The sequence below is a fragment of the Triturus cristatus genome, chromosome 2_1, assembly GCF_964204655.1.
Source record: "Triturus cristatus chromosome 2_1, aTriCri1.1, whole genome shotgun sequence".
In the NCBI taxonomy this organism is placed as follows: Eukaryota; Metazoa; Chordata; class Amphibia; order Caudata; family Salamandridae; genus Triturus; species Triturus cristatus.
Window position 1 is genome coordinate 520,972,851 of NC_140581.1, and position 25,977 is coordinate 520,998,827.

Below are 25,977 nucleotides of genomic sequence, written 5' to 3' on the forward strand. Positions count from 1 at the left end.
CTTCTCACAGCCTGCCGCATTTGAAACATGGCTTCGGTGAACTGTGAGCAATCGGCCTTTATGGCCTCATATCTCTCCCAGGAGCAGGCAGGAAGGGCACAGGCACGCATAAGAGGCAGGGGCCATCACTCTAAGACAAAGACAAAGAGTTTTCCAGCCTTGAATGGGCTCTGAGTGCCACCTGCTCAGGGATCCGGGCTGGCACTCATATACACAACGCAGTCCACCCAGTGGTCACGGATGTGAATTAACTGCCCAGTTTGCAGGAGTCTAGATTCAGCTGTGGCCTTGCTTCAGATAATTTAGTTCATAATCTTGCTGCTTCTTGTAGGACAGTGTTTTCATTGGCAAGATCTAACTTTTCATGAGCTGGGAATACAAAAAGGACAGGGTCTAACATGTGTGCATGCAAAAACAAAGCTGTGTCTCCTTACTCTACACCAGGGCTTAATTTGTGCCGGTGCTTTCCGGTGCTTAGCACCGGCACTTACTTAGCAGGGCCGGGTCTACGCATCTGCTGCTTGCACATCACATTTGCATGATATTGTTGACTTGGTTGACAAATACCTCTCCTCCTCACTGACCCGGTGCGCAGTGTTCTTCTCGATGTCTCCCGTGACCGCCTGAGCCATTCAGATAGCATTGGCGCCACGGCCCTTAGCCCGTGGGCGGGAGACCGAGTGGGACACTAATTGGTTCTTCCGCTGTGCGGCAGCGTGAGCGTGCGCAGATTGTATTTAGATGATCGCCACGCACTGGCACACACGCGCACCTCACGAGTCCTCATCAGCATGCAATAAGGCAGGCAGCCCGACGACGTTGAGAGCAGGCAGCACCAGGCCCAGTTTATACTACTAGGGATAAGGTAAGGTGTGCCCCTGCCCAGCCCACCACGTAACCGTCGATCCGTAAGTACTAACAACTTACTAGCAGACAGGCGTTGCCAGGATCTAGCTAAAAGGGCGGCGGGGTCAGTGAGGGAGGGATGTATGTCGTTACAATGCACACTTTTACAACGCATGCACTTACAACGCATTTTTTACAACGCAACATCCCCTACAACGCATTCCATTACATAGCATGACACTACAACACATGTTTAAAAACTACCTTTACAACGCATTCCATTACATCGCATACTACCTTTACAACGCATACCATTACAACGCATAGTATAGGGGTAAAAATTACTGCGTCACTTATTTCGTTGGTTTCACCTAAGTTGCCAAAGTTACCTTGTTAAAGCTGAAAATATGTTTTTTTCATAGCGCAATATAATCTCAGGGCTTTATCATTGATCATCCAACATAGGTTCATAAATGATAAGAGTTTCGGAATCACCCAGCACTCCTTAGTAATAGTAACCATGGATGTAGTCACCGGCTGGACACTATTCTAGTGTTTGTTGTACGTCGTTGGCAAAAAAATAAAATAATAAATAACTGGTTTCAATAATACCTGTATTTACGGTAAAACTATGGCCGATTTTACAATAACTGACCTCCACTAGCAGTATGTATATTAGAAAATTATAGCAGTAACAAACGCGGACTCGTCACAGTCCACGCACAGCCTGTGGCATAGCTTGGGCCATGGCCACCAATGAGCCTCTTGGTGTGGCACTGCACGCACCAGCGTCCGTCTGTGTTTAACTTTAAATTAGGATTTCCCTGCGCTGGCCTGGCCGGTGCACAAACATTATATGCTGGCACTAAACGAGTGTTGTAAGTTATTGTCTCGTGCAGAAGAAGTTGCACGTAGAAGTTCACACCTGAGTGCCCCGGCCATAGCACCGAATTGTTGCTTGTTTTTCGGGTCATTACTACTGCTTATAGACATCGGAATATTGGCACCAGCCAGCTTTAATGACGTCTTGTCAAAGGCGCTGAGGGACATCTCTGTGATGTATTTACAGATGTGTTTAAGAATCCTCTTAGCCCGTTGAGCAATTTTAGATTTAAACCCTTCTTTTAGAGCCTTGGATGTCTGTCAGTGTTTTTTCGCCTAACAAGTGCCACATCTAAACGTGTGTGCATGAGGGAGCATGTGCTAGAGAAGGAAAACAAAAGTGAGGTGCGAAAGAAATGACATTTCTAGAGCGGAACATGTCATAACTAAACCAAAGCAAAACCAAAAGTGTCAGTTCAGAACATAAATGTGGTTAGAACGAGAAAACGAATGTTAAAAGCACAGAAAAAATTTATTTCACTATATTTTTTCACACATTTGCTGAATTCAGGTCCTGTATTGTTTTTGCGAAGTGCAGTCTACCCTTGACCCCCCAAAATGATCACAAAATAACAATTTCACCAAAGCACTTAGAACTAATGTGCTTCTTTCCAAGAACTCCAAAGGGCAAGATTTGCGGCAGGGTAAAAATGTTGGCCTCGGGCTTACTAGGCCCATTCGTGCATGATGTTCCCTGATTCCAGGCCCTAGTGTAGACGTTTTCCATCTGCTTCCGACTGGTGGAAAGTGTGCGCAGTAAAGCATTGCGGATTCTTGTTTTTTTGTTGGGAGTTTTATATAGTGCGAGCTTGACCCGAAGGTATCAGAGCGCCTTACATGAGCAACTCAATTTAAATTTTATTCAGTTTATTTGTTTAGAGTGTTCTAAGAAAATGTTGGTTTATTTTGTCACATAGGCTATGTACAAGTTGTATCTTTGAACTCATAGACTCTGTTAAAAATGGCATCCCCAAGTGTTGTCCTCTCCCCAAATCGGCACAGAGCACTGGAATGGTCCCTTTTCAATGCATTAGTGATTTTAGCTAATTTATTCCAAAATTGTCCTTTAAATGCACTTTTGATTTAATCTTTTTCAAACATTTCACAGGACAGGAGAACCTCCTATCAAATCCTTACTATGAGGAAGGCTCCCTTGCTGAAATTCAGATCGGGTATTACATCTGACTTTTAGCAGTGACTAGTTGAGGGTGTGGGTGGAGTTAGTAGAGTAAGTGGGTGGAGCCAGTGGAGGAAGTGGGTGGAGCCGGAGAAAAGTAGGTGTGGCTTCCGACAAACATTTGAGCACCTGCACTTCATATTTTACAAATTAAGCACTGCTCTACACTGAACACCACCTGGCCACCACATGTCTCCATGTGACTTTGACTGACATGTGCATCTTCTAGGTGTGCATGGGTAGTCTAACTTGTATACTATCCTTGATGGTGCCTGGGTATCTGAGCAGTGTTCTCACCGCTATTAAAAGGCGGTACAGTTTAAAGAGCTAGAAGTTGGGGCTCCTGATTTGCTGCTTTGACATGAGATACAGGGGCTCAGGGGGTCGGTGCAAGAGAAGCACAGTGAGTACGGACATGGTGGGGTCCCTCGATGACAGTACTGATGTAACCATGGGGTACTGTGGGCAGGAGGCTAGTTTCATAGGAACAAGAAATATCAGCTCTCCTTGAAGACACATAGTAATCTTTGGCCCTAACACATAAGTGGTGGTCATGCAAAGCACTCAAATGAACTCGAGCTGAGCTCACCCTATATAAACCTGCAAAAAGGAATCTGAATTTCTGCCATCTCTTTGATCACCTTTTGCCATGCATTCTTTTAGGTGCTTAACCAGTCTGCAAGAGAATGGGGGATGGGCCCCAAGGCACTGTGTCTACCATTGTTTTATTAAAGGAAGAGATTCTGTGTCTATGTGAAGTGCAAACCTGGGGGTTGAGGTCCAGGCGTGCTGTACGTTAGAGGGGTCTGATTGTTAAATAATATTAGCACAAGTAATTTGTGTGTTTTAATGTTTTCTTTTGTGGTGCAGCTTCATTTCTTTTTTCAGCTTTGAGAGCTAAGTGAATAGTAAACTGTTCTTTGGTGCACTGGATGAAAGCTGCCACCATCATCACATAATATTTAGAAATCTTCAACTGGCATCACTGGCCTTGCCCTTCAGGTTCACCAGAGCTTAACTTATTCAGGAAGCCCTTCCTTCCCACAGCCATTCTGCTTCCAGACTCTGAGGATAAATTGGCAGATTTGTTTTTTTACTGCAATTAAAATCAGAGGGGACATAGTCTACAAATCAGTGGCATGTTCACATGAGTGTATATCTGAGCACTAATAATTAGCTGATGAGCTGGTCATAAGAAGAAAGCTGCTGTTCTTGCATTTGAAGCTAGTGGATGCCTGCATACCTGTGCTCCTCCCTGTCACCTCGAGGGACTGCCCATGTGCCAGTGCCAGGCGTGTGTAATGTATGTAACTGGTGCTCATGTAAAATGCTCTAATGCCCGTGGGCTAAGTTCACGCTATATAAGCCTGCAAATACCTACTCTCAAAGTCTACTGTCCCCTTGAACACCTTTTGACGTCAGCAAAATAATAATTTAGATGCTCAACCAGTTCGAAAGAGAATGGGAATGGGCACTGCCAAGGCACTGCTTTACCTTCTACCTTATTTTTCACAATGGCCCACCCTCACTTATTTGCAATATGTACTGCATCCTCCTAGGTCTGCTTTATGTCTTGAATCCCTTTAAAAACAAAAAAATCAGGACGCAAAAGCATCACACTGTGCAGTAGATTGAATCATTAAAAAACATTTAACTATCTACAATGATTTACTTGTCTCTCTGTACAATTTGCACACTCCAGTAAGTGTTCAACATATTTAATGCAGCAACATATGGGGCAGTTTTCATCTTTAAGTATTTAAAGACTACATATCAAAATGGTCTTATTAATGCCCTTGCTTTCTCACAGTATTCTTTGTAAAACAATATTCTTTAACGTGCACCATGTTCCACTCCGATTCCTCAAAATGTTCTCAAGGGCGGGAGAAGAAGCTCAGAGCCCTCCTTTTATCAGTTCGGCTTTCTCACATCAGATGCTGCATACATAAAACTCACCACCACCCTTTACGCTTTGCCACATAAAATATCCCCAGAAGCCACTGATCGGCATACTCTTAGTGGTAGTCTTCATCAGTTAATTTTGAAGGTCACTGGCAAAAGCTGCAAAGGTTTGCTGTGAGTGAGGTGCTTATTGCTGTTGGGGTTGCACTTTTCTCATTACCTCACTTTATCCCCCCTCCATATCAGATAGAAGAGATGAACTCCTCCTTTTCTAATAAAGGTTTGTGTTTCAATAAGAATAACTCAGCCAAAGATTCTTTGGAGTCGTCAGAGTACTTCAAGGAATCAGGTGGGAACAACTAATCTCTAAACGTAGCTTTACTAATTTGTGCACAACTACTTATTTTGACACTGATATACACTCTGGGACCTACCTACCTGGATGACAAAGTCAAGAAAGAAAATACATCCCTATATACTTGGGTAAGATTTTCTTCTACTTTTTGATTTTAATGGATATTCTTTTGTAACATAGTGTATGCTTTAAATTTGAAAGAGCATAATTTAAGCAAATCATGGGTTGGTAGAACTTTCAGGATTGGTAATACTCCATAACACATTCCTGCTCATTTTATTGTGTTCATTGTGTGTAATATATACCATAACATATTCAGCCATTCTCACATCTACTCACAGACCCACAGAGCTACTCACAAATGCACTCACACACCCATACAGTTGATCACACACCTACAAAACCATTCATATACCTACTCACAGACACATACAGCCACTCAATCACCCATACAGCCATTCACACACCCACAATACCACTCACAATCTCAATCACAGAACAGCCACACATGCACCCACTCACAGACCAATTCAGCCACCCAAACACTCACTTGCCAACCTATACAGCCACTCACACCTCCACTCTCAAAGGGTACAGGTTACAGGCATGAAATAAAATAAAACAAAAAACTTTGAAATTCACTAAAGAACCCACAGGTTACAAGTGCGTTATAATTAGGCAAAAAACATAAAACAAAATAGAAACTGACTGAATAAACAAAGGGTACAGGGACATTATAATTAGGAAATAACATTAAAAAAACATAGAAATCCACTTTAAAAACCAAAGGTCAGAGGGACATTGTAGTTAGGAAATGGAATTTTTTTTAAATTAGAACTTCACTATAAATACCAAAGGTTACACGGATGTTATAGTTAGGCTCAGATTTCACACATACAAAACCATAGAAACTCAGCAGCTATAGTTACATAACTGATGACATCATCCATAGCACCACTCACACTCTCATACACTCACTCACATACCCACACAGCCACTTACATACCCATTTGCAGACCCATACAACCACTCACAACCTGCTCACTCATCCATAGAGCCACTCACATACCCATTCACTCACCCACATCACTCACAGTCACTTACTCACCCATACAGCCACTAACACAGTCACTCACTCATACAGCCAGTCAAACACCGGTTCACTCACCTTCTCAACCACTTACATACCTCTTTACACATATATACAAGCACTCACACACCCACTCGCATACCTATACAGCCACTCATACAGACACTGACTTGCTCATACACACACTCAAACAGCCACTTACTCACTCACACACCCACTTACACACCCACTCACTCACCCATATAACCACTCATGCAGCCACTCGGTTACTCATATTACCACTCATACACCCACTCACCCACCCATAGAGCCACTCACACAGCTAATCAGTCACAGATATTGCTACTCACACACGCATGCACCCACCCATACAGCCCCTCACACAGCTACACACTCACCCATATGTAGCTACTCACACATCCACACACTCACTAATGCAGCCACTCACTCACCCATACTACTACTCACACACTCATGTATTCGCCATACAACCACTCACACACATACTCAAAAACCCATACAGCCACTCAGACAGCCACTCACACACAGATGCAGACAGTCACACTGCCTCTCAGATAACACATGTTAGAAATTGTATTGCTCATTAGTAGTACAGAAAGTATACTAACTTAAACAATGTAGTAACAGAATATATGTTTGACAGTCATAAACATTTAGAAAACACTCACAATCACAGGATGCAGTCATCAGTGATGTCATTTGAGATGTCATCAGTGATGCCACTAACCATGTCATGAGTGATGTAAAAAGTGAGGTCAGAAGCAGTGCATTGCGGGGGCCATAAGTTATAGTTATGTTAGCTAACTATAACTGCTGAATTTCTATGGTTTTGTATGTGTGAAATCGGAGCCTAACTAGAACGTCTGTACAACCTTTTTTTCAGTTAATAGTTATATATAGATATTCTAGGTATTTATAGTGAGATTTCTTTTTTCTAAAAGAGCACTCTTTGTTTGGCTAGTAACTTTGGCCCCACTTCATGAATCTTCAAAAAATGTTTCATCTACCTCAGCTCCTTCCTGGAAAGTTTCAGGGTGATCCGTTAGGTGTGTGCTGAGGAAAAAGGGGTTTTCAAAAGGCAAAATCCTCATGCCTTTTCAAAATATTTCTTTAAGATGGGTTACAGCAAAAACTACCAAATGTAATTTCACCAAAGTTGGCAGGAGTCTAGATCTTCGTTTGCAGATTGTGCTTTTTATGATTTATTGTTAATCTATTCAGTAGTTTTTGAGAAACTATGGGCAAACAATGATTGTCTATTTTGGCAGTTGGCTCATCAGTTATGTCATCAATTATGTCATTAATAATGTCATGAATGATGATGTCATAGAACATGTCGTGAGTGATGTCATATGTGAAATAATGAGCATTGCATGGCAAGGGCGCAAGTCATAGTTAGTGCTGCTAACTATAACTGGTGAATTTCTGTGTTTTTTTAGTTCACAGTGCTAATTTTGTTACTGATAAATTCTCCTAATTATAAGTTATTTTAGCCTATAGTTCTTTCAGCGAATATACATTTTTTATTATTGAAAATAATATACAACATAACTTATTTCAAAGATATGTGGATCTTGTAGTTCACTACTCACATATCATGGGTGGACCCAAGCTTGAAAGCCTAGGTCTGTGCCACCCAGCCTCCCTTCAATGTCATATAGCTGGTGTTACTCCGGGTCCTATAGGGGAAATGCTATTTGCCTGATCGTTAGCTGCTTATATTGAGGTGCCCCACCACAACTCAAAAAAGCTGCTGATCAGAACAATTGATAAGAGACTTGAACCTGCTATGGAGGATGTTGAGAGAAAGATCTACATTGCCTAAAGTAGGAGCTCCTAGAACTGCCTATCAGTGGCATGGAAATGCCCAGCGATATAGAAAAGGCTAGCATCACATTTACAGGTTGATTAACAGTGCACAACCCATTATGGACTTGCAAATATGGGAAGATTGACTTGGATGAATCTGTGTGTCCAGAAAGGGCCAAGAACATCGTGCAGAATAGTTGCAGGTGAAAGCATATGTGTGTCTGTGTGTGGTGTGTGAACCCATGCTTGTGTGAAAGAGTGAGGGATTGTGTGAGTGTGTATGTAAAGCTTGTGAATGAGTATGTTGGCTACCAAATGTCCCAGGCGTACTTGTGGGGAGCATTTTGGCATCACCCTTCACCTATTCCATATTAATTCCTTGCATTATGGGGATATATATAGCAGGATAGTGTTCTATACTGGCCTTGGTATTTTATTGGCACTTCTCAGCATTTTCAGCCCACCTATGGCAATTTGGTGGCAATGGGAGGTATTTGAAGTCATTAGTTGCAATTTGTATCATTTCAGGGCCACCCATTTGTCAAAGCAATCTCCTCCAATGTCAAATGGAGTCTATAGGATGTATTGCCAAAAGAAAAATGTAAAGTCTGCGAGCCGCTGAGTCAGCTAGCCAGGGTTTTCCTCAGCAATGGTCAGTGGAAGCAAGTTGGTAGAGACTAAGGAGGACACATATTTATATACTAACTTACACACATTTCTAGAAGTAGTCACAAGGTAAATCTCACAACAAGTACAAACATATGCCTAACTGAGCCAATGAGGTCTAACGAGTGACCTACGGATAATATTAAAAATGTAAACAGATTTTGGCACAGCAAACTCACTCTCACATTTCATGCCTCTGGAGCCAAAACACAAAGAAGCTCCATGTCAGAATGGCACGTGCTGTGGCTAACATTACCCTGAGCAAGAAAAATTGGTAGAAGCAGGTTCCAGTTATACTAGCATGAGCAAGCTTTCACATGTGGAAGTTGGCGGTAATTCTTGGCATATCGGGGGCATAAATGGCAGGGTGGTGAATACTATGGGCAGATGCCAATCCTGGCATATTGGTGGTTGTTTTATATTGTATCCATGCTATAGATGGCAAGCTGATTCTTTGCACTCATTTTGGGATACTGCCAGCTCCATCATAATAGGAGTAATTCCTAAGTCATTGGGGGCAATGATGTCATAGGTTGGTGTTACATGGCATATAGGGCACTTAATCTATGTGTGGTAGTATGACATGTGAGTACTTTAATTAAATGACAAATTAATGTTTAGGCAATAAGCATGTTTAGCAAAAATGAAAAGCTTGTATACATAGCAGATAGATGAGTAGTAATCAGTACTGTTGTCTAAAACCCTAGCTTGTAGAATTAGTGTCCCGATGTACCTAGTGTGTTTTCACACGGAGTTTGTAATATCATGCTATCATAATATTACAAAAAATATCAACAACCAACATATCAGTAAGATAATTATATATTGGGTAAGTATACATTCATTAGTCTTAACTCCATATCCATGGACCTTGAAGTTATATATGCATATATTTTCAAGGTACAAATATGTGAAGTTATTGTAGTAAACCTATACTTACCTTTACTTAGTTTCCTTATCGATATTTTTGCTGTAATGTATGGCAGCACACAATTAGACTTGATATTCTGATAACGTACTCTAAGAATAGTACTACTGTACGCACCTGTAAAATCTGTCTGGGGAGAAAGAAACATTTTATTTAAGGTACTTACAGAATTGCTGTCTGCTTTATGGCTAAGTGCCTGCACTTTAGCCAGGATAAGGGAACTGGTGCTTCAAACTTGAATGTGATGGTGAATCTACAGTGCAGCATACCTATGCTCTCCTCACCTAACTTACTACACAATGCATCCCTTAGTTGTTGAATAGGTTATGTATAGTTAACACAGCCAGCATGCAATGCCCATTGTAACTGGATAAGAACAGAGTATATCTACAGTTAGATAATTGGATGAATGCTGTACATCAGCCCACTAGGTGATAATAGCCACTTAACTTTAAAAAAAACATACGTGGAGGAGGGAAAACACTTTGGCCCCAGCTTGGTTGAGCCTTTCTCACAGTGATAGGAATTTCTTGCTAGCAAATAAACATAAGCGATCATTGAGATACCTACCCCTGAAATTCCTACCATGCCTACTTCTACATTAGCGTTTTCAGTTGATTACCATGCCTACTTCTGTGATACACCTTTCAAAAGAAAAAGAGATGCATATGACTAGAAGAGTTGCCTATCTTGGTCAGTATCAACCAAAGCCAATGAAAGCAAGTTTATAATACAATGAAGAGAAATAAGAAACTTCTGTAAAACATACCTGCCCAGAGAAACCTTCAGATAACTTATCTTTTAAGTAAATGCAACCCTGGCTTCTACTGAAAATGGCATGTATTGCTAAAAAATAACCAAAAAAAGGGCCACATCAAACCGACGTGTGAAGATCTTTGCACACATAGATTTCTACCTACACCTGGTCAGATATCTCAATTTGCACCCAACTCAGCAACTCCCGGTAGAGATTTCCAATTACTTTGGAAATACAATGTGGGGATACACACCACTAAAAGTAGGACTGTAAAACCAGTTGTAGTAACTTTACTGTGCATTGTAGACCTAGATCTTTACCTATAAGGGTTGTTAAATGTAGCATGGGCAGGGATCTCTGCCTATTTTACATACAAATATGAATCTCAAAGTATTGAGAAACAGCCACCACCTGAAGAAATTTACTCATAAGTAACAAACATGTCAATTGGAAGTGCATAAATAGCACCCTCTCCCTGGTATTTTCCTTCTTCTCTTTGCATTGCATGAAACTGTGGTTGTCAGAGACCTGCTCCTGCCTCCAAGATGTAGCCCTTCCCACTTAGAAGAACGAGGAAATGCACTGAGAAGGAGACATAACTTGTAGCTAAGCTTGGAGTTTATCACTAAGGGAATTAATTTGGTCTGCCTCAACAAACCCTCAATGAAGCAAGAAAGATGGCCATGTGGCAGGAGGTGACTGATGGGGGGAATTCATTCACGGTGGATATACACTCTGTGAGGGATTTAAAAAATGCCAGGAAAAGAGGTGGGTGAGGCACATATTTTGAAGAATACAGGTGGACCCAGGCTAGCCTCCTTCTCATCTCATTTGAAGAGTGTATCTTTGCCACCAATTTCAACACGTCTAGGTATAAAATAAATCTCTATCTATTCATATACATTATTATCTCACCATGCCATCTTGATAACCTGCTCAGAATTTAAGATTGCCTGTCTGTCTGATGAAATTAATTTCTGTGTGGAGTGTCTAGTACAAACCCATCCAGGTAAGAAAGGTGAACCATCCACAACAATCAAAGGGTGTCAAAGGGGGCAGCCGGGGTACTTAATGAAGTAATAGTATAAACTGACTCACACAGAAATGCTGCCCAAAATTGTATATTTGAGCAAAACAATTTGGCACCAATTGAGAGCCCTCACAATTTCAATAAGGCTTGGACCATTAGTCAAAACTGTGGAAAAGTCAATGTTAAAGCGGCTATACAAAGAGAATGGGAGGAGGTGTCACATTCTTGCCTTATTACCTGCATGTCCTGGGAGATAATTAAATAGGTAACTACCATTGCTCATAGTATTTTATTTATTTATTTTTTATTTTATGAGTTTTGTAATGCGCACAGCAACTCAGAAGGGTTTCCCGGCGCAAAGGAGACGCAGGTAGGGGGCAAATGTATTAAATTAGAACATCCAGGTCTTCAGGCTTTTGCAAAAGGACAGTAATTAATTTCAGTTTCTTAGAGCTTCAGGAAGAGAGTTCCACAGTTTTGGGCCCTGATACCCAAAAAAGCGACCTTTCATTCGAGTTAGACGGAACCTCTCAACATTGAACAAAGCTTAATTCGAAGACCTCAAGGAATGACTAGGCTGGTAGGGGATTACAAATTCTTGGATGTAGAGTGGCCCTAAGCCCTGTTTGGCCTTGAACATATGTAGGCTGTTTTAGGTTTAAACCTATAATGACTGATAAAACCACAGCGAAAGGTAAATAGCCCTCACCAGTGTAAACATATAAACACTGAATAAACACCTTTACAACCACGAATAAATGCCATTCAAAGAAAGGAAAAGACAAGTAAAAGAGTTATTTATTTTCTTCCTGAAGGGGCCAATACAATGTAACTTTTTTATACAAGCTAGCAGCAAGAAAGACTGGGCTAACATTATTCCCCTTGAGTTTTGTTGTTTAGGGATGCCACTAAAATATGGTTTCTTCCTACTTTTGCTTTTTTCAGTTATGTGATCTTTGGTCTAAAGATGCAGGGTTTAGAAGCATGTTTTAGCTCTTATTTGATTATTTTACAAACTGTAGAGAATCAGGAAATATTAAAACCATATTTATTATTTTAGCTGCGTTTGATTCTTTCACTGATGGCTGGTTTCCTAAGAATCTTTCCCAATATTTGCCATCATATTTACCCACAGAGAATGTGTAAAAACCCTTGATACATCAGCCCCCAGTTTCTAGTGATTCAGTATTGATAGCAGGTGAATTGCCAAAACCTCAGGCTTTAGACATTCAATGCAAGGTATAGTGACAAGTATATGTGAAAAGAGTGCTATAACCAAGCATCTGGAATAGTGGTGAAAACATGACACCAGACTTTTGAAAAACATGGAACGCAGTGTCACTTGGAATGCTGCTGCAAAAAGGTTCTTTCCAAGTTCAACAAAGATTGGAGAGATATTGCTTGTATTTGCAGTGATTCAGCTACTTATATGAAATATTTGTGTGATGACCTGTCAAAATCGATACCTGAGCTGAAGTGCTTCCCTGTAAGAGATTCCAGCCACTTTTTAGACAGTATGCTGAAAGTCTTTAAAATCTGGAAATATTTCTCATTTTGTGCTTTGTGTGGCATCAAAGAAAGAGTCATCCCAACTGTGTAACTTAGCTGATGGTTCTTAGTCCAAGGGGCTGTGAATGCTCTATTATCCATCTGGCAACCGTTTACAGATGTTTTGCTGAGTGATGATGCCAAAGGCAAGAAATGGGAGCATCTTTGTTCGCATATTGATAATGATGTGAAAAAAAGTACAATCTACTGCATTCTTAGATTTTTACAGGAAAACATAACGGCTATAGTGGACATAATTAAAAAAAACTAGAGTCTGAAAACACTCTTGTCTGCCAAGTGTTCAGCATAATTGGTGTAGATGGAAACATCTCATTGTGCGTAGGCTGGGCGGCACCTTTAGTGACTTTGGCTCGGCAACGTGTTCCATGTTAGAGTGCTTGCCACTTGGTAAGCAAAGCAATGTTGAAGAGCAATTCAGGAACTTTAATTTAACAATGTATGAGAAGTGGCTTGCAATAATGCATAGAAATGTCCCTTCACCAACCATGGCATTTGAAGTCAATGAAACCTCACTGTGGTACTCTGTACAAGTTCTAGATCCCTTCTGTAAAGAGGAATTCATGCCGTAGTTTCAAAAGTGCTGCTTCATTTTTGACCACTTTAATAACTCTGAGGGCATAACCGCCCAGTTCAACGCAAATGTTGCAGAACCTGCCCAGAGAATCGCAATCTTCAAGTGAATCAGTATTGGTAGGGAAAGCTATGTCAGTGGCCAGAGTTAGCAAATTGTGTACTGCCTGTTTTGATGTTGCCCGTCTCAAGTGCCAATGTTGAGAGGGCCTTTTCACAGAAAAAAGTCTGCATGGAAAGGAAAGAGCAAGCGCACATGACCAAAGACTCACTGAAGAAGTATTTAATGGTACTACAATAAGTTTAATTTGCGGAAATGTATTTGGACCTCATATACAATGTACGTGCCCTCTCTATCCCCTTAACCATGGCGCAAATTCTCCCGCAGTGCGGGAGAATTAAAGAGTGGGCGGGGCTGTGTTGGCCAACGGACGTGTGCAGCACCAGGGAGGTAGTGCTTGCGTCGGCCATTGGCCGACGCAAGCACCGAAAGGGTTAAACACCATGGACTATCAGTACAAAGACCAAGCAATAATAAAAGCAAAATGTTCCATAAACACCGGAAAAACACTGTTTCTGTTGTTTTTAATGGCATGAAAATGTGTAACCCCTGATACACTGATTTAAGGTATTGAAATCACTTGAAAACACTGAAAAAACCCCATCAGAATTGACTAAAAATAGAAACTGAAAACAGGAAATCCTAAACATATAGCACAATGCTTTTTTTTTTTTTTTTTGTCCTCATTAGCCTCTGACCCCAGCAAACTGGTGCTCTGCAGGTTTCCACTGTTGCTCACTATGGAGAAGTAGGTTTCTTACCTACCAGTGGTACATCCGCATCCAACCTGTTGCTAACCTTTTATTGTATTTAAAAGGGTGGTCACGCTCCCTACTCATTCTGATAAAATCAGAGACCAGAACAGTGATGGACAGGACCCGCCTCCAAACACCCTTATCTGTTGACCCGAAGATACGGAGGGGGAAACCTGACCATCCTGGTCTAGGAGCTTTTACCGTGGGCCTAATCATTGGACACAAAAGAAAAGAAAAAGAGGAAAATGGACTTTACCAGTGACATAAGTAGAAAAAGTTGTTTACTCTGTTGTTGTCTGCACTATATGCCAATTTAATAAACAGTCCCAGATTGCTTTCTTTTTACTGTTTTTCAGTCTAGCTAAGTCTGTTATCGATGTTTTATATAAAGATGAAAGCCATTCTGAATATGTGGGGGGGGGGAGGCCTCTGCCCATTTTTTACAAATTTCTCGCCTTGCCAACAAAATTGCGAAAAAGAGAAAACTTCTAGAATGACCAGTAATTTCAGTGTCAATTCCAAAAATTATTAGGCTAAGGGTGATGTGAATTAACTGATCTAAAATAGACGATAGTGTAGCAGAGACTTTTTGCCAAAAGTCGGCAATTTCCGGGCAGGACCAAAACATGTGTGTATCTGGTACACTTTCTTCATTGCATTTCTTGCATCTTGCCGGAGAGGAGTTTGACATCTTAGATAGTCTTGCAGGGGACAAATATGTTCTATGTGTTGTGAAGTAATGATTTCTCCTCAGCCAGGCTGGCTTCACCACGGAAAACAAAATGTCATATGAAATCTGCCATAATTCCATATTGTCCCCTTCAGAGATTGACTCATCCCATAGTTCTCCGGCTAATCTGAAGTCACCATCTATTGCACCCTCAATTGCCCAATACAGAGAGGCTACCTCCTTCTTGCCCACTGGCTTTTTAACCAAGAGTTCTTCAAGATCATTTCCCAATCCAATTGGCTGTTTGTAGTTTTGGGACCAGCTTTTGAGCTGTATGTATTTAAATCTTGACAGACCAGCTGTAGTTTTGTCGTTTAAAGTTTCCCAAGACTGTAGAAAACCATCTTCAAATAGATCTCCCCATGTTGTTAGGCCTGATGTTTTTAGTGGGATGACAAGCGCATCTTTAAGACAACTGGGTGACCCTGGGCTGTCCCACCACGGAGCTAGTCTTGAATGATACTCTAGTCCCGTTAAGGTTCTTATTCTGGCCCATGATTGAGCTGTTCTCCTTAAAATCTTCAGCCTAACTTTCTTTAAAAAAATTTTATCTCCAAATTTAAAAAGGAAACCTTCTGGGGAAAGCTCTGATTGGTCTAACATTGCTTTAAACATTTTTCCCCTATCCGAATCGTCTGGGTGTTTCAACAGCATTCTTGAGTGTGTTAATTATAGCACAATGCTTGTTAGACCTGGCATCTTTTGGCGTGTTACCACTGTCTTTTTGCTTTCTGACCTCCTGGTTTTGACTCCGTTTTTGCTGGTTTAGTGTCTCTGTGCACTTTGTCACTGCTGTTCAGTGTTAAAGTGCAAGTGCTCCTGTTATAAACTGTTATTATCGACTGGTTTTTACATGATTGGCATATTTGATTTACTAGTAAGCCCTTTGTAAAGTGCACTGAGTGTGTCAGGGCCTGTAAATCAAATACTACTAGTGGGCCTGCAGAACTGATCATGCCACCCATAGAAGAAGCCCTGTAAAGGTAACTCAGACCTGTCACTGCAGAGTCTGTGCGCAGTTTGTAACTGCCATGTCGACTTGGAAAGTGTACCCACTTGAAATGCCCCAACCTTCCCTTTTCTTACATATAAGTCACCCCTAAGTTAGACTCAAGGTACCCTTGTGGGCAGGCTGCTGTGTATGCTAAAGGTAGGACATGTAGTGGTGTGCGTGGCATGTCCTGGTGGTGAATTTTCACCACTGCAAGGCTATCTGTCCCATAGGAAAGAATGGGACTTTTACTGATAACATCTTATAAACATAACTTCCCATTGGGACAAGATAGGGAAATGGAGTTCAGTATGTCTGGACTCAGAATGTAAAAATGCAGCTTTTAGTAAAAATGATTTTTATGTTCTGTGTTTGATAATGCCCCAAAGCAGGTATTCTCTTGCTTAGCCATCATGTGTGCCTCTGCTGGGTTTGTGGATTGACTGTCTGGCTTTGAAGTGACAGGAGCTGAGGATGTGCAGTGGCTCCAGAGATTCTGGATGAGTCAGGGCTGGGTTGAATAGACCTGGGCTGCATTTGAAGTAGTGGGAGGATATTTATTTGCACCTGAATGGGCCTGGCCTTCCTTGAACATTGCTGTCGCTACATCCTGCCAGGAAGCTGGGCCAGGGAGGACCGTACTGGTTTGGACATTGCACAGACACTCTCTGCCTCCGAGAACAAATGGATTTTGAGTATCAATATGGGGGCCCAGACTCCAGAATATTAGAACTCGCTGGAATAAAGGACCCTCCCAAGAAGAAGAGCTGCCAGGAGGAGTACTGCCTCTTTGCTGTGTTGTTGCTTTGTTGGGTTTGCCTGCAGGTTCTGCTTCTGCCTTGGGCAGTGTAAGGACTGGACTGACCTTTCTTTTACTTGTGCTGAGTATCTCCAAGGGCTTGAAGTAGAGCTTACCTCCTGTTCTGAAGTCTCAGGGACTGCAAAGACTTCACCAACCTCTGGGTACCGCTCCTGGAACCGCTGTTTCAGTTGCCACAGAGAAGCTGGCCTGTGTCCTGACGGCACCACAGAAGGCACCGTCCGCAGTTTGCACCGCAACCTAAGACTCACCGATGACCGACGTTGCCACCACCGAGCCACTGCTTGCACCATGACCACTGCATTCCACGCCGCCTCGCTTCACTTTGCCATCCTGGTCTCACCAACGCTGTCGCTGCTGCTTACTCCGACACCCGTGACCTCATCGTGGCTGGGGCACAGCTCGTAAGTTTCACAACGCACTGCCTCCTCCCACACAGCAGTCTGGGCCGACCAACGCCAGCTTCCGGTAACCGGCTCTGTCGCTTGCACCGCAACCTGCCAGCACTGTATCAAGCACCGCCTCGCCTGGCACCGTAAGCCCTGGTCCCACCCACACCTTATGGAAGCTCGTCACCGAGCCGCTGCCTGCACTGCATTGAGAAGGCACCACACCCTGCACCGCTTCCATTTTGCAACGCAACCGTGCCAGCTGCAACGACAAAGGTACTGTTACAGAGTCTGTCCACGTTTTTGCTGGCCCGTACCTACGCGGTCGGCTGGAACTGTTAGACTCTGTTGTTTTCAGCAACGTGGTAGCCGCGGACGGAGCTACCGAATCGTACTAACTGTGTTTTTGAGGTATTTCTGCTATTTTAGGATATCATGCAAAGTATATATTTTTAAGTACTGTATGTTGGATTCTTACCGTTTTGGTCTTGTTTTGGATATATAAAAATATTGGATATTTTTCTAAACTGGTGTGGTGTCCTTTTGTGGTGCTTTCTCTTTATTACTGTTGGTTATGTGCAAATGGTGTACAAAGTGCCTCTGAGATAAGCCTGACTGCTCGTGCCAAGCTACCAAGGGGGTGAGCAGGGGTTATTTTAGGAGTGTAACTCACTTACCCTGACTAGGAAGAAGGGTCCCTACTTGGACAAAGTAGCAAACCCTTGCCAACTAGAGACCCTCATTTCTAACAGTGCTTTAAACTCAATATGCTTAATAATCCTAATCCAATGCAGTTCCTGTAACAAATGAGAAACTAGGGCGGATTTTGGTAAGGGAAAAAGCACATCCTAGCTGCAGCATTTTTGAACAAGCTGCAAACAATGGATTTAAGTCTTATCGGCACCCAGGTATAGCACATTACCATAATCCAATCTGAATATGATTAAAGTTTGAATTACAGTCCTTTGAACCGCTAGGGGAATTAGCCAGATGATGTTCTTCAGCCATCTAAGGACTGCAAAGCAGGTGGCAGTTACTTTAGTCACCTGTGTTTTCATGGATTTTTTTCAATAATGAGAAAGCCCAGTTATTTTCACTTTAGGCAATGAGGTGGGCAGGGTCCCTAAGAATTCAGGCCTGTGCCTGTGTTCCAAAAGAGAGGTGTTCTTAACCAGGACCATGCCCTCACTGTAGTCACCATTAACCCTGAGTGAGTTTTTATTCATCCATAAAGAGATTCTACTCAAGACCAAGTTCAAAATCAGCGGGTCATGGTTCTGTGCCGATGATAGAGAAAAGATGATCTGTATGTCATTGGCGTATGTAAAAATAGTAAGCCCACAACTTTCTATAAAGTCTGCCAGTGGGCAGAGACAGATGTTGAATCGCAGAGGGCTCAGGACAGAACCCTGTAGAACTCCAGAGGTCAGAGGTTGTGGCTTGTATCTCGCATTGGCCGAAAAGGCCAGAAACATGCAGACGTTTAGGAAAGAAACAAACCATCCTAAAGCTGAGCCTTCAAGGCCTTATGCCTCTAATCTTTCCACCAGGATGAAGTAGGTCACTGTATCAAAAGCCATGCTCAAATCCAATAGAATGAGCGTGGCAGTGATACCCTCATCAAAGTATTGTTTTAGATGTTCAGTAAAGCCCAAAAGGCCAGAATCAGTACTATGTCCAGCCCTAATGCCCGACTGCGAGGGATGGAAGTAAATAATGGTATCAATGGTGATGCCAATTAGTATGTTGTCTGTAAGAACTTGGTTTACTGGTTAAAATGTGTGGAAGCCCCACTAAAACAACAGCCACAATCCTTGTCAGGGTGAACCACAAAAAATCACTAATTTAACCTGTTCTTAACTTAGATGCAATGTGCAAAGAATGTATGCAGCACTCAAACAGCAATAAAGTGAAGGACAACATAACAAAAATCCCAAGTCAATTTAGAAGCTAGAGTAAATGTTAATAAATACAATGATACCAGAACTGCACAAATCCAATTATTAGAACTAGAGATGTTGCTTATCAAATGTTTTAGTGAAAAAAGTGCCCAGAAGCAGAAGGCACGACTTGTGGTATCTGGTTGAACTACACCAGGGGAAAGTCACAAGTTCAGGTCGACCACAATGAAGTGTGGGTTGGATACAGGAACCAGGTTAGAACTGCTGAAGAGTTACCACCTGTGGAAGAGGTCTCTTTGCATTGGAGGAGCCGACAAGGAGGATGCTTTTGAGCAAAAGAGAAGGTCAGGGGGAAGGCGGACGGTCGTAACTGTAGCGTGGAGAGCTAGTCCTCACTAGAGCTTCTTGTTGGTTACTTGTTGCAGATGGTCACTGTTGGCGTGAAGTGCAAGTCTCTCATTGCTGGTCATCATGAACAGCCGCTGTCGGTGCAAAGAACAGGTCTCACCGAACCTTTGCGTTGGTGGTCATTCCGAGTGGTATATTATTGATATGAACTGACCAGTGAGCCCAAACTTCAGTATGTTCACCTTTTTCTTGTGGAGGAGATCTAACTAATATCAATCAAGGCTCCAAGACCTGTGGGTACCTCATGGGAGTAGGACTCACTCCATCAGAGGCCTGCAGCAGTGATCAGGCAAGTCAAGGCAGTCCCAGCTGGTGCTGGTCAGTTGGGTAGTTACATGGAGGAATCGGGAAGCTTGCTGTATTCATGTTGCTCACAGAAGAGGTCAGCCAAATGACTGATGGGAGTCACTCTGGGTAGCCTGTTTTCAAGGCAAGCAGGTCCAATCTTCTCCCTTAAGACAACAAAGGAGTCCTCCAAGTACTGGTCAGATCTGAAACTTCTCCAGGCCCAGGAGTGTTCTGATGAGTGGTTTTAATGGTCTCATGTCTATACCTGCTGCCAGACTTTGTGTGTGGGATGACCTTCCTCCAAAGCTGGTTCTGTCCAGGTCTTTCCCTTTTCCTAGTATTGTCTCCAAGCTGTCTCAGGTGACAACGGCAAGGGCTGGCCTGGTGTCAGGTTCTTTTGTGTATGCATTGGGCAAAAACCTCCTCCCCAGCCATCCTGTCAGGAAGACCCTCTCCCAGCTTCCAGGTCCCATTGTTCACTGTCTGGGTCCAATAGACATTCCTGGTGGGAGAACTATTAACATACCAAGGCAGGTGGAAACTACTAGAAAGGCCCCAGAAACTTTAGGCAGGGAAAATGACAAAAGTGTCATTTTCAAAATTGTGATCTAAAATCTGACTTTAGCATTAAAGAGGATTTTAAATTACAATAACTTGAGTTTAAACAGCATATCCCTTTCTACTCATAATCTGAAGCTAGCACTTATTAAACTTAGTAAGGTAACCCAATTTTAGTCCATGGGAGAGATAGTCCTTAACTGTAAACTATCCGCTCTCGTCACACTGTCCTCAAACAGCAGTTGTCTTCCCTTTCAAATATAGGCATGCATCGTTCACATGTTACTCACAGAGAGCTTCCCACCCAATATACAAATAGGGACCCCTGATAATAATCACAGTTCCTATGGCAGGGAAAAGACAATATTGTAAATACAAACCCCTAGGCAACTCTACACATTCAAAGTTCATGATGGCTTTTTATAAGGGTCACCAGACTGATTATTAAAAAGTGAACATACTTCATTATTGTCTCAACATGTCTTTCTTTAAAAACTATGATATAGTTGAATAATATTATCAAGTTTCCTGACAGATTCAAAACAGTTACATCTGCATTCAGTCACACATTCACACAACAATAAACCATCAGTGGACAATGATTTTAATGTCTGATATTTCCTATTTTCCTCTAGCAAGACTTGGTAGGTCACAAGAATAAATGTTAATAGATCATCTCACCAAATTATGTCTGATATTACATAGCAATGATCACTGTAAGTTGTTGATGAGTCTTCTGTAAGTCAAGTCACCTTTGGAGTGAAAACCTATTATACTTATCTCGATTCCTTATAAGTTCATTTCCACAGTCCCCAAGACTAGTGCATTACAGGCAACAACTGGAGTAGCAAGAACCCCTTCTGTGGCAAACCACAAGCAGGGTTGGTATCTTTATGCACACCTAGCGTCCAGTTGGGTATTGTTTGGTTGCACGCTCTTAAGAAGCGTACAACTTTGATTGTTGTAGCTCAACACCGCCATAAAGAAACTATGCCTTCGTATGCTGACTACATAAACACAACAACATTGATATTGTAAGTGATTAGGTTGCATTATGGTTGTCCTCATCATGTCATTATCTCCTTTGCGTGTCCTTTGTTGATAGTTCCTTGGACCCATGCCATACTCCTCCCCTTCTGCTGCATTGCTTGCGCCACCATTTGAACTGCCCTCAGACTCTAACAACACAGTAGCAAAGTATGTTAAGTCACCACCCATGGCAATTGATAACTGTCTAGGCATTTCTCCCTCTGCGTACATGTGAGGATAGTGAAAATGGGCTTCAATGACACAATAGTCACTCGATGTTAACCATGTCCACCCACAACTGTACTGGGTAAGGTTACAGGCCTGAACACTGTGTTCTCATGTCACAAAATACATTCTCGGTTTTCACTTGAAAATTATACATAAATGCCTCTTGCCACCCACTGAATATGCTCATGATCCTGTTACTGCCAGTCACAGAGCCTGATATGCTAAGTACCTGATGCTCTCTCATCTCACATCAGTGTCTGACTCTAAATTTGAACAGTTTTCCCAGTAGCTGTCACCCAGGACATAACTCTGTGCATGTTTAATCACTGTATAACAATAACATGTACCCATACCCTCAGATATTTTTGTTGGAATGTTTCAATATCCTGAATGTGTTTCTGTCTGTAGCTGCAATAACACAATGTTCTCTGGTGGCCACAGTAGGCACTGTTCTTCACACCACATGAGGGGATATCCTGCAAGCAGCGATTTGGCCCTCCATCACTTTCAGTCAGGTATGCTTGTGAGTGTGATATATACACCATTATCTATATCTATTTGTGTCTGATTTACATCCTTTCTCATTTCTAACAAATGGCTGCCCATCTGTGAAGGATGGAATTCACGAAAAGGGGGCCAGCCAATGCCTCATGATGGGTCTTAACCATTACCACCACTTCTACAAAGCCCTCAAGATCACCTGCTGACCAGCAACTAACCGTGCCATGCCCTCATGGAACCAAACTAGGGTGAATTACTGAGGAGCGGTAGTGGGGTAACATAAGAGGCGGGTGTCTGTGGGGCAAGTCTTATCCTTGGGTCTTTAATCTCCTGGGTGGAAACTCTTCAGGGGAAGAGTGTGGGGTGACAGGATGTGTAGCTGTAGGCCTCTGTATTGTGGGGACTAGTCACTGGTGACTTCTGGCCCCAGTGATGTAGATGTCTACTCCTTGGTACACCACTAATGCCTATTGTTCACAGCCAAGTGGAGCTCAAATGTCATACTCCTCCTAGCATGTATGTTGTCCATATAAACCATCTCCTCTTTTGACGCTATATGCTCCAGCTGGAATCCTTGGCCTGTTATCGTGTCATTCTCTGGTCAGACACACTCTCGCTGTTGATCTCCCTTCCCCCCTCTTCAGTGGTGGTGGTATCTTCCTGAACCCGCCGAGTGGCTGACGCCCTATATCTTATTTGTTCTGCAGTTCCTTGCTTCTTCCCTAGCTGCCTACTGATATTCCCACATGCCACTTCAAAAGTGGGTGACCAAGGGGGGGGGGGGGGGGGGGGGAAGGGCTGCTGTGCCAAACTGAGCTCCCCTTACATCATAAACATTTGTCAAAGATCTACGTGACGAAATATCACCTTTACCTTGATATGGCCTGACTTACTCAGGCAGTGTTACCCTCACATTTCTACATAATGGGTGCCACATGTATAGTTGTGTTAGAAGCCTTATAAAGTAGGATACCTCTAAGCATACATGTTTGTTCATGGTATACCAATTAACTTTATTTATGTTACTATGCCACAATAGCTGAGACGTCTGGTTCACAATGCCTTTGATCTACATCTGACAAAAGAGAAGTGGATATAGACATAAGACCAACGCGGATAGTGACAGAGCCATAAAGATGCCAGAGCCATTAGAACATATGACATGGGCCATCATTTGAAAGCTACATATGATCTAAAATAACAACGCTCCTGTGTGCAAGCAAATGATTAGCATTGAGATCCTGAAAAGCTGTTCTAGGGAATTTCATATGCACCAGACTCAGCAGGGGTTAGCATAAATGGGTGTGCTAAAACATTCCCAGCACATCCTGCCCAGCTCTAGAGGTCCTCCCCGCGCTTCCTGAATGCACTGGCTTTGCAGGTGTCAAAACCATCTGCGCTGCCGTGTCCGTGATGGTGGCTCAAATGTACAGGTGTACTGCTTCCTCAGTTGGATCTCCAGGTCTAGTTTAGCTTAGAGACATTTTGGGTGTGCCTGTCCCCAATGGTTGTGACTTACTCTAGAGAGGAGAAGGAGGCCCCCTCATCCCAATGTGAGATGTAAGACACACCTGGGCTGCACTTTTCGGTCATAATCAGCTTTTCTCTTGGCTGTACCCAAATTCTTAAAATGTAGAACTGACTGCCAAGTCCGACTCATTTCGCGTGGTGCTCATAAATAACATGTTTCCTGCTTTGAGCTGAATGGCGAAAACTGGAGCTGAAAGGAGTTGGAATGAATTTTAGCCTTGTTGTTTTTAGATTCCAAACACTATGGCTGCCTGCATTAAGAAAAGATTCTCCTGATAGGATCTTTGCGAAGAACACAAAGTACATGTGCTAAAAAGTCAGGCACTGATTTTCTATGAAGTGATAGAAGGTGTTGTCGCAGGAAAATTGTTTGCTCATGTGTGAAATCGAGCAGGGGATATGGTGTTTGGGGGGAGGCAGGAGACATTGAAGTTAAAGGATGAATTGCAGAAACCACTGCTGTGGTTTTCAAGTCCCTGGTTTGATTTTGCACACTACTTTTTGTGTGATGTTACAGCTAAGACTGAATAGATGTTCATCGTCTTTGCACCTATTTCCCCCCATGTTTACCATATAGGATTACAAAATTTGACTGAGGTTGCAGTATTTGAGCTGCCATCTAATTGAACATACAGGCACGAATACTAGCTGTTATCACTGTGCCCAAGTCCAACTTGGAGTCTTGGTCTGCTACTTTGTTAGCAGGACACAGGGTTTTAGGCCACCGCCATTTTCTGAAACCAAACATGCTCAGTCAGGGACTCGCCAAAGGATTCACCCATGGACACTCTGACCTTTATCTGTGACACTTTGCACTAGCATCAGGTCTGAATAGGAAGAGAGAGTAAGCTACGCGATCATGGCAACAAATCGGACACCTCCAGCGAATGGAAAATCGACTGTTGCCTGCGTCCACCTTCCTAAATAGGAGGTGGTGAGGTGGCAATAAAACAACAGTTTTATAGCATTTATCGCCTAACAAAAGGGGTTGGCATCGAAGAAAAGCTCCCATGCATTGGAAGATATAAAGAAAGGTTGTCTAAAGGGGTATTCTGGTGAGACACCTGGCAAGGTCGTTTGTTGCCTGTATACATTAATGTGTTAAAACATGTTGTGAAAGGTAGGGGACCATAAATGCTGGAGTTTCACGCTTTGTTGCAGAGGATGTGTTTTTAAAGGTGATGGGCTTTCCATAGGGTAGATCGAGCTTAAATTAAACAAGCATTTGCAATGCAATAGGTCTCGCATTTATAAGAGTTTGAGCTATTGGCATTGTAAAATTACAATGCCTTTTATTTATGTTTTGGTTTTAAAACAAATAAAAGGCATTGTCATTTACAATGTCAGTAGCATAAACTCGCATAAAAGCAGTGTGTGGAGTGCAGCAGTGTGCCGCGTGCAGCAGTGTGCGGCGTGCAGCAGTGTGAGGCGTGCAGCAGCGTGCGGCATGCAGCAGTGTGCGGCATGCAGCAGTGTGCGGTGTGCAGCAGTGTTTCGTGTAGCAGTGTGAGGCACGCAGCACTGTGACATGCAGCGGCGTGCAGCAGTGTGCGGCGTGCAGCAGTGTGCTGCGTGCGTCAGTGTGCGGCATGCAGCAGTGTTTCGTGTAGCAGTGTGAGGCATGCAGCACTGTGGCGTGCAGCAGTGTGCGGCGTGCAGCAGTGTGCTGCGTGTAGCAGTGTGCTGCGTGCAGCAGTGTCATGCAGCATGCAGCAGTGAGTAATGCAGCAGTGTGCAGCAGTGTGTGGCGTGCAGCAGTGTGCCGGTTGCATCAGTGTGTGCCGTGCAGCAGTGTGTGGAGTGCAGCAATGTTTCGTGTAGCAGTGTGTGGCATGCAGCAGTGTGTGGTGTGCAGCAGTGTGTGGCATGCAGCAGTGTGCGGCGTGCAGCAGTGTGCGGCGTGCAGCAGTGTGCGGCGTGCAGCAGTGTGTGGCAGTGAGTGGCGTGCAGCAGTGTGAGGTGTGCAGCAGTGTGTGGCATGCAGCGGCATGCAGCAGTGTGTGGCGTGCAGCAGTGTGAGGCTTGCAGCAGTGTGAGGCGTGCAGCAGTGTGAGGCGTGCAGCAGTGTGAGGTGTGCAGCAGTGTGTGGCGTGCAGCAGTGTGAGGCGTGCAGCAGAGACACATGGAGGGTGAGGACAGACACGTGGAGGGTGGGGAGAGACACGTGGAGGGTGAGGAGAGACACA